This window comes from Thermobia domestica, chromosome 1, assembly GCF_964235325.1.
Source record: "Thermobia domestica chromosome 1, izTheDome1.hap1.1, whole genome shotgun sequence".
In the NCBI taxonomy this organism is placed as follows: domain Eukaryota; kingdom Metazoa; phylum Arthropoda; class Insecta; order Zygentoma; family Lepismatidae; genus Thermobia; species Thermobia domestica.
In genome coordinates, this window is record NC_137454.1 from 319,586,921 (window position 1) to 319,603,170 (window position 16,250).

At 33.7% G+C, this 16,250-nt stretch overlaps 1 long non-coding RNA gene across 1 annotated transcript; it reads right to left on the reverse strand.

The window, feature by feature from the left end:
* Nucleotides 1-11,906: 11,906 nt before the first annotated feature.
* Nucleotides 11,907-15,147, reverse strand: LOC145667888 (uncharacterized). Its single transcript, XR_014127922.1, has 3 exons — nt 15,016-15,147; nt 14,207-14,389; nt 11,907-12,157 (listed from the first exon to the last, which is right to left on the reverse strand). It is a non-coding gene; the product is annotated as an uncharacterized LOC145667888 (long non-coding RNA).
* Between the last annotated feature and the right edge of the window lie 1,103 nt (nt 15,148-16,250).

The following is a 16,250-nucleotide window of genomic DNA, read 5'->3' on the forward strand; positions in this document are numbered from 1 at the left end:
TTATGTGGGAAAACAAAGTAAACTATTTGTAACGAAGACAGAAAACAACGTGCCCTGCGGGGCTCTGATCCACCTTCACTAGCTAACGCTCGCTCGGCAATACTGTGTGAATTAAAAATTGGTAACCTAACCTAATCTAATCTAACGTATGGAACCATGAAACGACCAAATCTGAGGAGAATATTGCAAAAAAGTAGGTAAAGAAGCTGGTCCTCCATCGGGAAACAATATGTCATTTTGGGGCTAAATTCACCGCTTATTCGTGACTGATTTTAACCCTAAGCACTAGGGATTATGGGAAATTCTAAAAGAAAATACACAAATACTGTAACAAAATCGAATAATTATTATGAAAATTACCGTGGACTTTCTTTCCTTTCTTTCTTTTTCTTTTTTTTTTTTTTTAAATATCGGATGATGGTAGTGGTTGGGTAAATCCTCTCTTTTATTCTTCACTGATTTTAAATCTATGGAGTAGGGTTGACTGGAAAATGTCAATGAAAATAGTGCCATATTACTTCGTAAATCATTTTTTTAAAATGAAAATTATCTCGTGTTTTCCTTGTGGCTCTTCTGTTTCCTCCCACTTTAATCATTCCATCATTTTGTTCGTTATTGTCACCACCGTCCTCCTTTACCTCGGAACATAATTGTGGGACGTTAAACTCTTTAAAAAATAACTCTAAGCTGTTGGAACGACTAAGAAGCATCACATAAAGAAGTTCACCATATTCCGTCAAAACAGTTTAATATTGGCGAAAGTTGCCGGGGACAATTATTTTCTTATTATATTATTTCTATAGGGAAACTAGAAGTTTAAGGGACTGCAACTTTTTTTTTTTTACCTGCTTGTCTTTGTCCGATTTGTGAGCAATAGAAAAGATCGGGAATCCCTAATGAAAATACACTCTGTGTATTGTCGGAATCGAATATTTATTTACGAAGTTTCACAAGAATTTTTTACTAATATTTTAGCGTTCCACAACTCTGCACCGAGGCTAGGGTACGATAATGATGATAATGAACGAAATAAGGGATTGTAGAAACTGGTGGATAACGTAGGACCCCGAGAAAATCCACGCACATAATATTTGTCCAGCACAAAGAGAAAAATATTTTGTTACCACATTATGTGTATGTAGAAACTTGTACAGCATGCTCGACAGGTGTTGGCGGGATATGTTACTTGGATCACACCAGTGTCTTCGTTGTCCAAATCCGTGGCACATGCTGTGCTGCACCAAGGAGCCTCTCCATTCGTGCAGACTACCATTTCTACAGTCACTTCTCGCCCTCAGACGATTTGGTCCGATGATGTTCCGGGGATGTTTCTCTATGTGCATGTAACGCCTTCGTCATTAGCGGTGACCACACACACAGGAGAGCCAATCTTGGGTGTTCAGATTTCTCAGGACTATCCCATCTTTATTATGGAGTACTTAGCGACGGCTATCGCCATTGTATTACATGCGGAGTACACGCCGCATATCTATTGTGACAACCTCGCTGTTGTGTATTGTTTTAAGAAAAATATCTGTCGTGTACCATATTTGTACCCAATTGCCCATATTCTGTATAATAATTTCATGTACACAATTTCACATGTAATGTCGGAAAAGAATAAAGCTGACAGATTGTCGCGGGCTAGTGCCCGATTCTCCTTATGTAATACGCACATTATTAAGTCATTTTCAACTGATAAGCGATTTCTTGTCTTTGTTTTAATGCTTACCATTGAAGAAAAAAATACTTTCGCACAGGTACCGTACGATGTAGCAAATGGAATTATTACTTTTGGTGCAGCTGATACCAGACTAGAATATTCTTCTCTTAGCCAAGCTTTTCTTATCGTGAGGTATTTTAAAAATCCCTCACAAGCTTATTACAAACCAAAAATTACAAGGGGGACGCTGGCAAGTGGATATGTTAAATTGGGGTCGTGATAGGAATTAGGTTGAGAACCACTACACTAAAGCAGGGGTGCCCACAAGGGGGGCTATGACGCAAACTGCGTCATTGAAATATTTGGGGGGGGTAAAAATCTATATAAATATGTTTGATGGGGGGGGTAAAATTAATCGAAAAGAAGATTTTTTCATGGAAGAACACCTACGGATAGACAATTGGGGGGTGCGTCATGAACGTAAGGGGGGGTGGGCACCACTGACTAAAGTATCTAATTACAAACAAAATAATTCGTGCGGGCTTGTGATAGAAAATCACGGAAGCATTCTTTGATACCGATTGTCACATGTTTAAACGTGTGTGACAAGAGCTCAAATACAGTGTTGATGTCTGTCGAGTTACCGGAGGTGCTCATATTGAACTCTTGTAAGATATGTAAGTTTCTTGGATAAATTCTGCAACTATTTACATGAGTACATTTGCTGTGTCTGTCCTGGTTGTTTGAAATTTATATGTTCGAAAACCGGAGGGAATTATCATTAACTTCATTTAAGTTTGCAGTAAAAAAAAAAGTTAATTGGAAATTTATCTCAGCGTTTACTACTACAGTAGAAAACGTGTTTACTGATACAAGTACTGAGATACGGGCGAGTCGTTCGTGGATCTTGTAGTAGAGTGACACAAGGGTTATTGGGAATTACTAGGGCAATTCCAAACTGACAATAAAGTATCTCTGGAACATTTCCTCAGAAGTGATCGTCCCTCCACTATACGGGTCAGAGTAAAAGTTTGATTGGTTCAGGTATTCACATGAAGCCAAAAACTGTTCACAGTTCAATCCACTAGAGGATGTGAACTAACCTCCCACGTGAGATGAACTGTACTAACGATGGAGTTAAATTTTGTCTGTGGAAGTTCCATTACCATCAAGAATTATAGGAGAAAGATTGACCTCCTTTGAAAAGAATATGGAGAGGTAATGCTAGTTTGGTACACAGACTAGTCGAAGTAAGACAACTACGTGTCTCCTTTTATCAGAATTTTCCCGTTTTCAGAACAAAAAAACATTATGCCGATTTTTTTATTACATGTATAATGTTGAAGGAGCTTTAGGAAGGAAAATTTGTCATTATTAGGTACGTTATATGTATTTTGCTCACCTGTTTCAATCTTAAGAAATACAGTATAGTTGTAATAACTTTCATAGTTACTTAGTAATTCTTACTGATTGAGTGCAATATGGACTTCAGACAAGTAGGATTCGAATAATAATATGAGTAAATGACTTCAGTAATTATTGAGCTAATGTGAGTATTATGGTACAGATATTTTATCACTACAAAACGTCATAATTAAGTATTATTGTAATACTAGCGTCAATTACCTGCTTCTCTGGGTTAAAATAAGAAAAAATAATATGTTCCGTTAGTCAATTACCTTTTACTAAAGGGTTATCTGATATCGGTCATTTTCGATTATTTTTATATATTTCCCCCTCCCCCAAGTTGCGGTGCTGAATTTGGGTTAAACAGCATAGGAAGTGTCACTGTTCATCTCAACGACCCCGAAAATTATGGATTCATTTTCGATCATTTTTATATATATATATATCTCACCTTCTTCTAAGTTGCACCGTCAAAAGTAAAATGATAAAATCCATCCCAGGCTCGAACCTCATCTATGTTGAAAATTTGATCGAGGTCGGTCGGGGGGTTCAAGAGTTATTAAGTCACAAACATAGTTACTTTCATTTTCATTTATGTAGATAATTATAAGTTCATTATATAACACGCTTTACCATATTTCGAACTACAGAATAAAAAATGTTTTGTTTCACATTTTCATTTTCTAATACTGTTTTCCTGTGAAATTATTAATTACTTTAAAAAAAAAAAGCTTCCGCTGCAACTTTTAAATATATTTTTTCTAGGTGTCCAACTCTTAGGTGTTGAAATTATGGTTATATTAAGTCGAAGATGTTTAAAATGGCACTGATAGTCTCATGGCACTGAGGTTTATGCACGCTTCGCCACTACCTTATCACTACTATCACAGAACGCCATATTCTGTACCATGTGGGCAAATAAGCTCACTTGTGTAGTGTTAAACGCCACTCGATTATTAGATATCTAACACCAAATAATTGAAAAATAAAGTAAATCAAGTATAACCGTGTGGGTAGATCTTGACCACTTTATCAGTTATATTTTATTGAATAAAAGTCCATTAATAGTTTCAAAAGTTATAAATAATTTACAGGAGTTCCTTACTTCCCGCACACCCAGTACAATTAACTGTCTTTCGATACCCAAACTCTCTTCACATTACAGTAATACGCTACTTCTTCTGGTTGTTAATAACTAAATGGAAAAAGGAAAATGAAATGAAATATCTAGTTTTACATCTCACAATTACGCTCTGTAAGCTAAAGAAGAAGAATGTTTAATGAAAGTTTGAAAATGAAATGAAATTAAAGTTTTAAGTTTTACGTTCCATTGTTATGCCGGTTAGGTTAAAGGAAACGATGATGATGAGAAATGAACGAAATGGTAGAATGAAGAAAATGGGAGGAAACGGGAGAATCCACGCACACGGTGTTCTTCCACCACGAAACTCACTTTGTGCTAGCTGGGATCGAACCAAGGGCTCCATGCACCAAAGGAGAAAGCTCTATCACTGAGCCACGGTAGCCCCAAAGAAAGTTTGAGTTAAATGGAGTTTAGAGTTTCTCACGGCAGCAAGACTATATCAGACGTGGACCTAAAGCTTAACTTTCGATCCAAACTACGTGAAATCCCACCTGGAATCGAACCCAGATCTCCTGCTTCAAAGACGCTTAGGTTAGCCATGTAGCTCTTTGGTGAAAGGGAATGATTATGAAAGAATTGGTAAAATGATAGTGTGTGAGGAAACGAGAGACTTGCTAGAAAATCCAGGAATTCAATTGTTCTTTACCAAATCTCGTATGGCTAGAGATCGAACCACGGCTCCTTTCCAATAGAGGTGTGTGTTCTACCACTAAACCACGTGTCCCGCATGTGAAGAAATGAATGGAATCTAAAACTCTCAAACTTGGCTATAATACCACACCCGAATACAGTATATATGCTTTCTTTCATTGATTTATATAAACATGCTTAGAACGAGTTCAAGTTCTTGTAAGAGACCGACACGCAGCTACGAGAAGTTGGATGATGCAACTTGTATTTGGGATGTCACTATGCATGTGACCAATAAAAAATAAGAATTTTAAGTGTAATAAAGCTTTTTTCATATAATTTTTGTATATATTTCATTTCTAACTATTAGTTATAAGTGCTCATAATAAAAATATATTTGTATAACGGACAAAAATCAAGAAAAATAATTTTTGTTTTGAGAATCTTTCAGTGATGGCATAGTGAAGACGAGTTGCATCAGCCGAGTTGATAAATATAGGATGCGAGGGCAGACACCGATCGAGTTAATACAAGTCACTTGGTGTGTTTGTGTGCAGTTTTTAACTAAGAAGAGTCACATTCTTTATAATAATCAATGCTTACCTTAGTATTAGTTTACTTACACAGTGTACGTATGTAATGCATATTTATTGTGACAATTTGAAATTTAGTGCCACCAAAGTGCATAATCTTGTGACCGTGTATTTATATGTTAGTGCATTTCTTATTGTTAGTGTTTCATGATTATTTATAAAAGTAATATCTATATTGACGGATTTTTTTTCTGAAGTTTGGAAACCATTATGGAAGAACCATAGCAGCAACGCCTGTGGATGGAAGGTTGTATTCAATCCTTTAAAAGTGAGTAAAAATTGTTTTCTATTTACAGCAATTATATATATATATATATATATATATATATATATATATATATATATATATATATATATATATATATATATATATATATATATATATATATATATATATGTGTGTGTGTGTGTATGTATGTGTGTTTCTTATTTCTTACTCTTTTTTCTTTTTTGTATAGTAATTGAATGTTGAAGAGCGATGATTAACCTACTAGTTACGTCACACAAATGTCTCGAGGACACGTTTTATTTAATGTAGTTTTTCTATACCTGATATATGCTGTCTGTATTGAAATCGACATAGATATATATAAATTCATGGAAACTATAGAATGAAATTAATCATTCTAATTCTCAATTATATAATGGATATGATCTTTTCTAATGAAATACAAGAGTTAAAGCAATGAAAAGCGATAATAATTTAGATAACCTGTTGTCACTGCAGAAAGAAATCTTATAAGTAGGTAAACTGTTCCAATTAACCGAAATCAGCTAATTACAAGGAAAATTTGATGCTATTACTTCACTATGTGACACTTATTGTAAGATCTTTAGAACTAATAGAATATATAATAAACCAGTGGCAAATTTGGTTCTCGAAGTAATTGCAAAATTACAACCAATTGTAGTAGAAAAAATTATGCGATTCATTGTTAATAATATTGGTTCTTTATAAAAAAAATACTAATTTTTATTTTAGAATTTACTACATCTCCCCCGTCGAGATAGTTTGTCCTTTGAAAGTTTTTAACATGGATACATGTTTATGAATAATCTTATGTAATTTTAGCAAATAATCTTACACTCAACAATCTAAATGGTTAAGGGAATATGTTAATATTTCATATTTGGAGGAAATTCTAATTATTTATTTTTTATTTTTTTAAAAAAGAAATCTGTTAATACTAAAAACAATACAAAACTTGTTTATGTAATTCAATCGATTTTGTTAAAGTTAGTTGTCATTTCCTTGTACATATAATTAAATAATGCGATGTGAGAAAATTTTGTTCAACTTCCACATTTCAATATCCGTATCAATTAATGTATCTTAAACTTTCTAAAGAAGACAGATGGTTACTGAAAGTAAGTTAATATGATGCACCTCTTCCACCACAAATTTGCATCGCTAGGTATCCAACCAAGACCGTAACTTGTGGGGGTGCAAGGGAATACTGCTCCCCCAGGGAAGCTTCCCGCCTTCGAGGGGAGCCCACTTTAACAACATAACTTAAGACTATGGGTCCTAAATATTAATGTTTGCCCCCCGCCCCAGAAAAAATCTAAGTTAACGCGCTGGATCAAACCAAGGACTTCTCGCACCAGAAATTAGCGCTCTTTCACTGAGTCGACGTGCCCCTATGAGATTATGAAGAACATAATTCATTGTTAAATGGGACATGAAACACAACCTGGATTGGCATGTAAGAGATTGTGGTAGCAAAACGGATCGTGTACCTTAGTCGCTAACGTTCACGCCTTTGGTGCGAGCGGTCCCGGGTTTGATTCCCAGTAGGGACACTCGGTCAAAAAAGTTTAACAGCTTTTTCAGGCCATCCATCTTGAGTGAGGATATCTGGGTTTCCCTCATTCACATCAGGCAAATGCCAGGAAGGTACCTAGCATAATGGTCCCAGGCTATTTCCTTCCTTCCCCAAGCCTTTCTTCCTTCCCTTTCATCGTGTAGTGTGATCTCTGAAGGACGTCATCCCTCATATATGTGAGGGCTAAATGGCCATAGATGCCGAAATCCCAGAAATCTAATTCCTCCTAATCCAAAAGGGATCGTATCCGTGTTCACCCACTCAAACGAAACAGCACTATCTAATTGAATTAAGATATAGCAATACAAAAGACATCATGACATCTTTGAGTTTTACGTCCAACGGTTATCCGGTTAGGCTAAAGGAGACGGTGGAATGAAGAAATAGGAAGAAACGGGAGAATCCTGAGGAAACCCACGCACACGGTATTTGTCCACCACAAAGTTCACTTGGCGGGGGCTGGGATCGAACCCGGGACCCCAAGCAACATAGGTGAACGATGTACCACTGAGCCACCGCGGACCTTAGCAATACAAAAGAATGCTGACATACACAATCTATCCTAGACTTTTATTATCTTAACCCTGAAGCAGTTCTTACGAAAGGATTTAGTATTGAACACATAGTACACGAAAACGGACAAAAGAGCAGAAAAAACAAATTCTTGAAAAAAGCGTCCCCAAGACTCTGCTTAACCTATTTAGTACATGACCTTGATAACCAGTTGTTGCATGTACTTTCTTGTTCTTCTTCTTTTGTAATCGGGAAAAGTAGCTACAAAACGATATGAAATAGTTCATCACGGAGCTAGGTTAACTTGCCTTTCGTTGCAGGGATCCGGATTCAAATAGGATTCAACTCTAGCTGACAATTTATTATCCCTCTTAATATTATTCTGTTCCCTGCAGCTACTGAGAAATGGTTGACCAATGCCGGCCGGCATTGTCTGAAACATTTCATTGTCAAGGCCACTTCCTTGTCTTACGCAAAGTGAAAGGCAAGCATTAAATCTCGTTTGTGATACTAGAAATCTGGAATATGAGTTATGGCCGTACTTATTCTTAATGTTTACAAATGTGATAAACATTTATACTATTTACATACTGTTCTTCTGGGTCATCTATGAGAATTTGCAGTTCCGTCATCTTACATACATTTTTAATCTTTCTGAATACGTTATCCTGACATTTAGTGGATGGATATGCAAATAAAAACAAAATTATTGCTTGTAGCAGGATGTGAACATACAATATGTAATATTAGTCTCTTTATACTATTATCCTCTCAGCTAGTCTAGTCGCTAGTACGGGCACCTTTGTCCCGGGCTCGATTTTCGATATATGACTATTGAACGCATTATAATGTTTCGGATTCCACCTTACCTCGTAGGTTCAAGTCTCGTACAATTTCGGTGCTGAAAAGGGACGTTTAACTTAAACAAACAAAAAATATATGTATATTACAAATAACAACATTATTCTAGAATCTGTGAAGGTTATGTGCTCCACACCATTCCCTGTAGACAAGTCTAGTGTCGTACAGTCCAGATACCGAGAAAGAATCTTAATTTCCAATAAATCAATAAAATAATGAATCAATCAATCAAGTAAATGCCTAGATATGGGGGTGCATCCATGGGAGGAGTCCACCGGAACCAGACCCCCGGAACTTCCTAACTCAACATACCCTTGTACACATTCTTATTAAAACTATAGCTACTTGTGTAAAAGGGAAATGATTGATGTAGCATGAAAATTTGATCTTACACTTCATCTGTACTTTTTATCTTGCAAAAACAATGTAGTTCAACCATTTAAAAAAAAAAATATATAGGTGGAAGTGTTTTACAATTACTTATCATCTTTTCGGGGGCAGAATAATACCCGTTCAATATTAAATATACGTAGCGCTTGTAGTATTGGGCCGCTTCCAACAAAAATTTCTAGGTGCGCGCCTGTCCTAGACAGATAATTTTCTAATAATAATAATTCGTTGCTGTGTAGACAAAGAAAATAAACATATTACGGCTACTTGAATCGAGACGAATCAGACAAATTCTATAGAATTTATATTATATTTTGAAAATTCACATTTCAATTTTTTTTGTTTTTCGATTTCTACCCATCAGTCCAAAATGTTTTTTCTTAAAACTTAAATTATCCTTTATTGCTTTTATAACCACTCCAAATCTGCAAAGATTAGTATACGCGCAGAGGAGACCCGACTTCGATTCCCAGCAGGAGCTCATGTCGTTCGAATCCCACGTTAAGCTATAGGTCCACATCTGATATAGCCTTGCTGTTGAAAGGAACAGTAAACTCAAAATCAAATAAAATCGAATTCAAATCTACAAACTCTTGACTCGAAACGATTCCCCTAATTCTTAATTCGTTAAGTTTGAAATCTGCGCTTGAATTATGGCAAGTAATTTCCCTAGGTTTAGTGTTAATTTAGTTTTTTACCTTTGAAATACATATTTCGTATTGTGATCTTTTCTTAACCCAGTGGTTTTCAAGAAAGAATTTCCAGTAGCCTATATGCTTGTAAATACTGAAATGTATTTACTCTGTCTAATGTAATGAATAATGTTATTTTTAAAAGGCAGCCAATATGTTACATAATCACTTTTCCTGGAATATATTGTGCATACCGAGGCATTGATAATTTTTCTTTATCAATATCTTTCCCAGCAGTACTTTTTCAGAGTTTGCTTTAGGGAGGGGCAGCAAAATAATCCACCAATATTAGTTCAAACAGAGTTTAACTGTTTTTATTGGTGCATTGCTATAATTATGGATAAAAATAATATGTATATCTCAAATTAAGGGATAAAAGAGACCATTTCTCGCTTTAAATGACGCCCCTGGTCTTTATCATCACATTATAGTAATTTGTTAAAACAAAATAATTTAAACTGTATGCATGTTGTTTGTTTAAACCAGAAAAAATCTCATTCAAACTCTATACAAAATAATGAGTTTCATTTACAAAATAATTACCAGAAATTATATTGGTATTTGGAACCTGCTGAACATGTCATAGACACTGAACATAGGCCGTATTCGTAATAGATCAGCAGTAGAGGGCCCACACATAAGAGCGAAACTGGCATTGAATTATTTTCCACATCAGCGATTGGTTTTTCTACAGTTAAGCTTTTCTCAAGTACATTGTTTCATAATTTCAGGTAAATTACTAAAACTTGAAAAGAATTGCAATTTTGGAATCTTGCTTTGTAATTCTGATTTAGTTTGATTGTTTTTTAGCTTTTCGTTCAGTAGCGAAGCTATATTAGACGGAGACCTACAGCTTACAGTGGAATCCGAATTTCATGTTCTTCTGTCGGGAATTGAACTCGGGTCTCCTACGCCAAACGCTAACCGCTTAGCAACGAGGGAGCTCCCATTTTAATTCTGAAATAATGGATCTAAGCTAATATCTTCCAGGTATTCTGAACACTTGCGTTCAAGACAATTACAAGTCATTTATTTGCTTTAAATCATAAAAAATATTTTTTTAAAAAGATTGTTTCGAAAATCGTAATCATTGCGAATATCATTTCGTGATTATGAGAGGGGAAAAAAAGATTTTAAATTTTCTTTAATTTGGTTTTAATTTTGTGTTCGCTTTTAGTTGATTTGTTTAAAGTTACCGATAACTATGCTGTGTAGACTAACGCGAACTAGAACGAGAATCGAACTTAGTACTCTTCAGCACTGAATATGAACTTAGTTTATAATTCAAGAAACTAGTTCAGAATCTTCCTTGAAACACTTTTCTTTTCTTTTCTCTTTTCTTCCTCCTCCTGTTTTTTTTTTTTTTTTTTTTTAATAGTTGTGAAAAGACTCCTATGAATTCAAAAGTAACATGTTCAAACTTTAGTTGTTGCGGAAACGATGGTTAACTAGTATAGCGTTTGCCCCTGGTTCGAAAAGTTCCTATTTCGATTCATAATAAAATGGCTTTTGTTAATTTACTAATTCTTCTGTTACCGAGCTAAACGAGGGACATTGTACTATGAGAATATATTTTTCTTGTAATAACGTTACTATGTCGCTCGTAAAATATGTTACACAGTATTTTGTATCTTCTTTTAGTAATTATCTAATTCTTATACTTGCATGTAGTGATTTAGCTTTACCGAAACGGTTATAATACACATGGCTCAAGAGTAAATTTGTTACTGAACTACAAAATATCTAAGACAAATATTTTCCGAAGTGACGTTCAGGTCCGTTCCGGCCCAACTAAACCACTGCTTATATATGGACATAACATACTCTTGTGTTTACCTGACACATTTTCCTCAAAATAATTTAATCCGATTAGTATTTATTTACAATTTAGTTATGAAAAGTTTATACTTTATACAACATATATATTTATAGTTTAATAAAGATAAAATTGAAATGAGGGATTTGTGCAGGTGGGTGGAAGATGGATTTTGTGATTATAATCTTTTTCGACCACATCCCTTATTTTACACTTTAGATTTTGTTTAGGTATTTTAAACAGAATACAGTTGTTACCATATGATTGTTTTTGTTGAATAACTCATTAATAATAACTTCATTGGAATTACTTATACCAGTATAAAGAGCCGTTAAAGAGAAATAATATACAGGTATAAAGAAAAAACAATATTATAAGAAGGATTAGATTTTTTTATTATAAATGAAAGACGTGTATACATACATATATATACAAAACAAAGAATGAAAATGAAATACTGTAGCCTTTATGGATTGTTTACAATTGGTATACATATGCCCATCATCAATATGTAGCGATGTAAATCATATAATGATATGATAATCTGATAAGATGAATAATATTTAATCGAATTTATGTTGTGTCGTGAATGCCCTCAAGTCAAATCTCCAATAGTGACAGCCTGAAATGAAACAAGGATGCAGTGTTAGCTCATTCGTGTATAGTAGAACAATCGTGTTTCTATTTACAAAATATTTGCAATTTAAGTTATTTAACTGTAATAATTGTGATCGGTAACTAACTTTGTTATACTATACTTATAAACTTAACATCAATTTATACATATTCTTGCTCAACTTAAACGTTAAATGTACTATTTATTTGTCATAGAGCATGTAAACACTAGAACTAGAACTAGAACTTAAAACCTTTGAGATATTTGAAATATATTAGATGTTCTACGAATAACATTGCTTATAGTATCGGTTGTATTTGGTGTTCTAATTATTATTCTATACTTAATATTATAATAATAATGTAATGCAATATAAAACTTAAAAATTCTTAAAAATTGAGACAGGTTATTTGGTTAGTTGGTTGAATTCAGCGTCCCTTCTCAGCACCGGGACTATATAAGACGTTAACCTATAATTTAAGTTGGAATCCAGACCAATGTAATGCTTTCAAATTTCAGAACTGAACCCGGATCCCCCAATATGGAAGGCGCGCGTTAGCCACTAGACCAGTGGGGAGGATTAGAGACTTTTTATCTTTTACAAATAATAAAATAAATAAATCTTATTTTTAAAATCTTCTCAGCTGTTTTTTAAATTTAATTATTGAATATAAAAATTTAGCATTGATAGCATTTAGAAGAAAGAATAAAATATTTTTCTAGGTATACGACTAATTTATTTTGTTGTTTCTAGAAGATATTGCTTTATTTATAATTACTAGAATTCCCCATGCAAACGACACTATAAGCCACTGTATTTATAGAAGAGCTAATACTTTCTAAATATCTTAAATATTTGAGATTTATGTCCCAGTTGGGCCTTTCCAACTACAATTTTATATGAAGTCGTTTTCACTTTGTATAAATGATGATCAATAATACTGGTGTTGCTATTAAAATTTATTAAAATCGTTTAAATCTGTTCCAATATAAAGAAAAGAACTGACTTTATGTCTTTGATTGAGCTCATACCGTTACAAGGGTTCCTAATTCGATTCCCGGTCACGTGAACTAGTAGTGGACAACATCGAATACGTCTGTTTCCGATGTTTCCACTACTAGTTCACGTGACTGGGAATTGAATTAGGAACCCTTGTAACAGGTATCAGCTTAACCACTCACGATAAGACTTAAAGTTACATTTGAACAGCATCAAAGACAGAAAGTCAGTTCTTTTCTTTATATTGAATTAGATATATACAATTCAGATCTACTTTCATGCCTTCGGTGCTCTGTGGTGACATCGAACACAAAATCAATCTATGACACCAAATGCTTAATATTGAACATACTTTAATATACGAGTATTTAACTATTTTTAATTATAATTTCCAGGAATAACGAAGTTATACGTTTTCTTTACGGTAAATCTGTTATATTGCTATAGCATATGGAAAGCAAAAACACAATATAGTTTTTGAATTAACATTCGCATTCTTTATCTGGTGAATTATTTTTTAAAATGTTATTTTTCTTTACTTCAGGTTACTAAATTTTGTGTGTATTTGAGATATAAAAAAATAATTTTGTGAATTAACATGTTGATAGGATTGGTGTTTATGTAATGCTTACTTGCTTCCATAAAACTATTGAAAATCTTACTCATAATTTCGAAACAGGAAAAGCGGTGGCTCAGCAATAGAATGCTCATTTCTGGTATGTGGGGTCCTTTGTTCGATCCCAGGTTGTTCTAAGTGAGCTTTGTGGTAGATAGACGTCGCGCGTGTGGGTTTTCTCGAATTTCACTCATTTCCTCCCACTTTATTTATTCCACTATTTCGTTCATTATTATCATTACCGTCTCCTTTAGCCTCGGTGGAGAATAATAGTGGATTGTTAAACTAAATTAAAAATGTATTAAACTAATTCCTCAATCTAAATTTAAGTTATATATATTTTGATATAAACCTACTACCTATTTGGCACGACTGTATTAAGCAAAGAATCTTTATTGTATTTTAAAAAATAGCAATTGAAATACGAGTATATGCATACCTGAATTCCGTTTTACTTCCCATAGGCATATCCACCGTAGTAGGCAGGGGCGTATGCGCTGTAGGAGTAGGGGCTGGCATAGCCAGCTGCTCCGTAGTAACCAGAACCGTAGTAGTTACCATAGTAGGATGGGTAGTAGTATTGAGCAGAAGCAACAGCCAAGATGGCGAAAACGGCAAGGAGCTGAAACAGCGAAAAAATAAACATTACCTGTATATTTACAGCACGTTGAAAACAAATGACATTATATATGAACCTATGCTTTGGAAATGCCAACTTTAATTGCGGTTTCGAATGTTGATGACGATGTTTCTGAACTTAACTTTAAGTGTATCATCATTAAATAGTAAATCAATATATGCTCTATTTAAATGTAAAACATCAATTCAGAAAAAAGTCACGTTCTCGAATCAAATCAAAGGAAGATTTTTTTTTTTAATCTAGAAGACTCCGCAATCTTTTAATAATATAATCCAAATGTTAAGACATACTTAAGCGACAAATTTCCTATGCTGTTATTTGTTGTAAAATAGTATACAGTTTGGTAAAAAGTTTTTCTGGTAGACTATACTACAATTTTGTTTCTATTTTAGTATTTAATAGCAGCATTTGGACACAAAGTATGGAATATTGAAAGTTTGAATGTAGCAAGGATCAAGGTAAGAAATAAGTTTAGAAAGAATACAACTTTTAACACAAACAATAGTGTGAATATTCTTCAGTGTTTGTTTTGGACTGAAATATTAAATTTGATGATTTCTTATTTAGATTTTAACAATGTAAAATAGCATATGTATATATGTACTTACCAGCTTGAACATGGTGGCTTCTAAGTGTTTTCAGAACGTCCAACGGCAGTAGACTGATTCTGAGTTAATTTCTGTTTTCCTTTTATATTCTAAATTTGCCTTTGTTTTGTGATGATTTTTGACTGACCTTGATGAAGCGTCTCTGGGTGTGTCGAAAAAATATTACCTCAAGCCTTGCTTCCCACCACATCGGCCCAGTGCCACGTGCTCCGCTCCTATGACATCACCAGAGCTTGTTGCTAAGTGGCTTGGAACCATTATATTAGCCTGATCTCAAAATGGCTGCTGAAAGACTTCGAACATACAGAAACTGAGTTTGAACTTTAAAAATAAATTTTAAATTTTAAAATTATCATTTTCATAGTTCTAACTTAATTAGAGTTATATTTTTCATCATAATGAGAGAATATATTACAATTTTCTAATTATAAATTTAGTCGATAAAGTAGTGTTAATGTTTCAGATTTTGCTGCAAATGATATTTCTCGGCTAGTTCAATTCAATTATTGCAATTGAATATTGAAGTTAGATACTTTTCGTTGAAGTACTATGATCACAGATTTTAAACTATCAAAGAAAGACTTGAGCCCAGATACTGTTAAATTGTTATAGTTATTCTGTCACGTCATTCAGATAGATAAACGAGATATTATGTCTCAATGAATAGATTAAACAGTACTGGCAATGTCAAAAATGAGCCTACTGGAATGAATAACCTAAAATATGATTTAAGGTTTACTCACAGTCGATAATTTCATTAACTTATTTCCTACGTAAGCATAAAATTGGTGATCTTGTTGAACAGTATCTCAAATTACAAGTTTTTGACTTCATAAATCATGTTTTGAATCACAATATGTCATAATATTCTTCGCACGAGGAATATCACTCATGTATCAACTTTGTGAGAAGGATTGTGGATATTCCTGATCAAGATGCTATTGATACCACCTTCCGTGGTATATCTTTATTGTATCTACTGAAATAACGACTTTTTGTTTAAATAAATTCAATTATACGAGTAATTTACTACGCTTTTTAGAGAGAATATTCTATGAAATTTGGTGAATTACAATTTCTTATATTTTTACATCTTGAACTGTATTAATCATTTTTGTAATTCAAGAGTGAGTCGGATTCAAAACCACCTATGTTTGATACATTCAATTATATATTATTTTAAAATTTTTCATCATACATATATTCATATTAAGTACTTACTTAAGCATAAGATA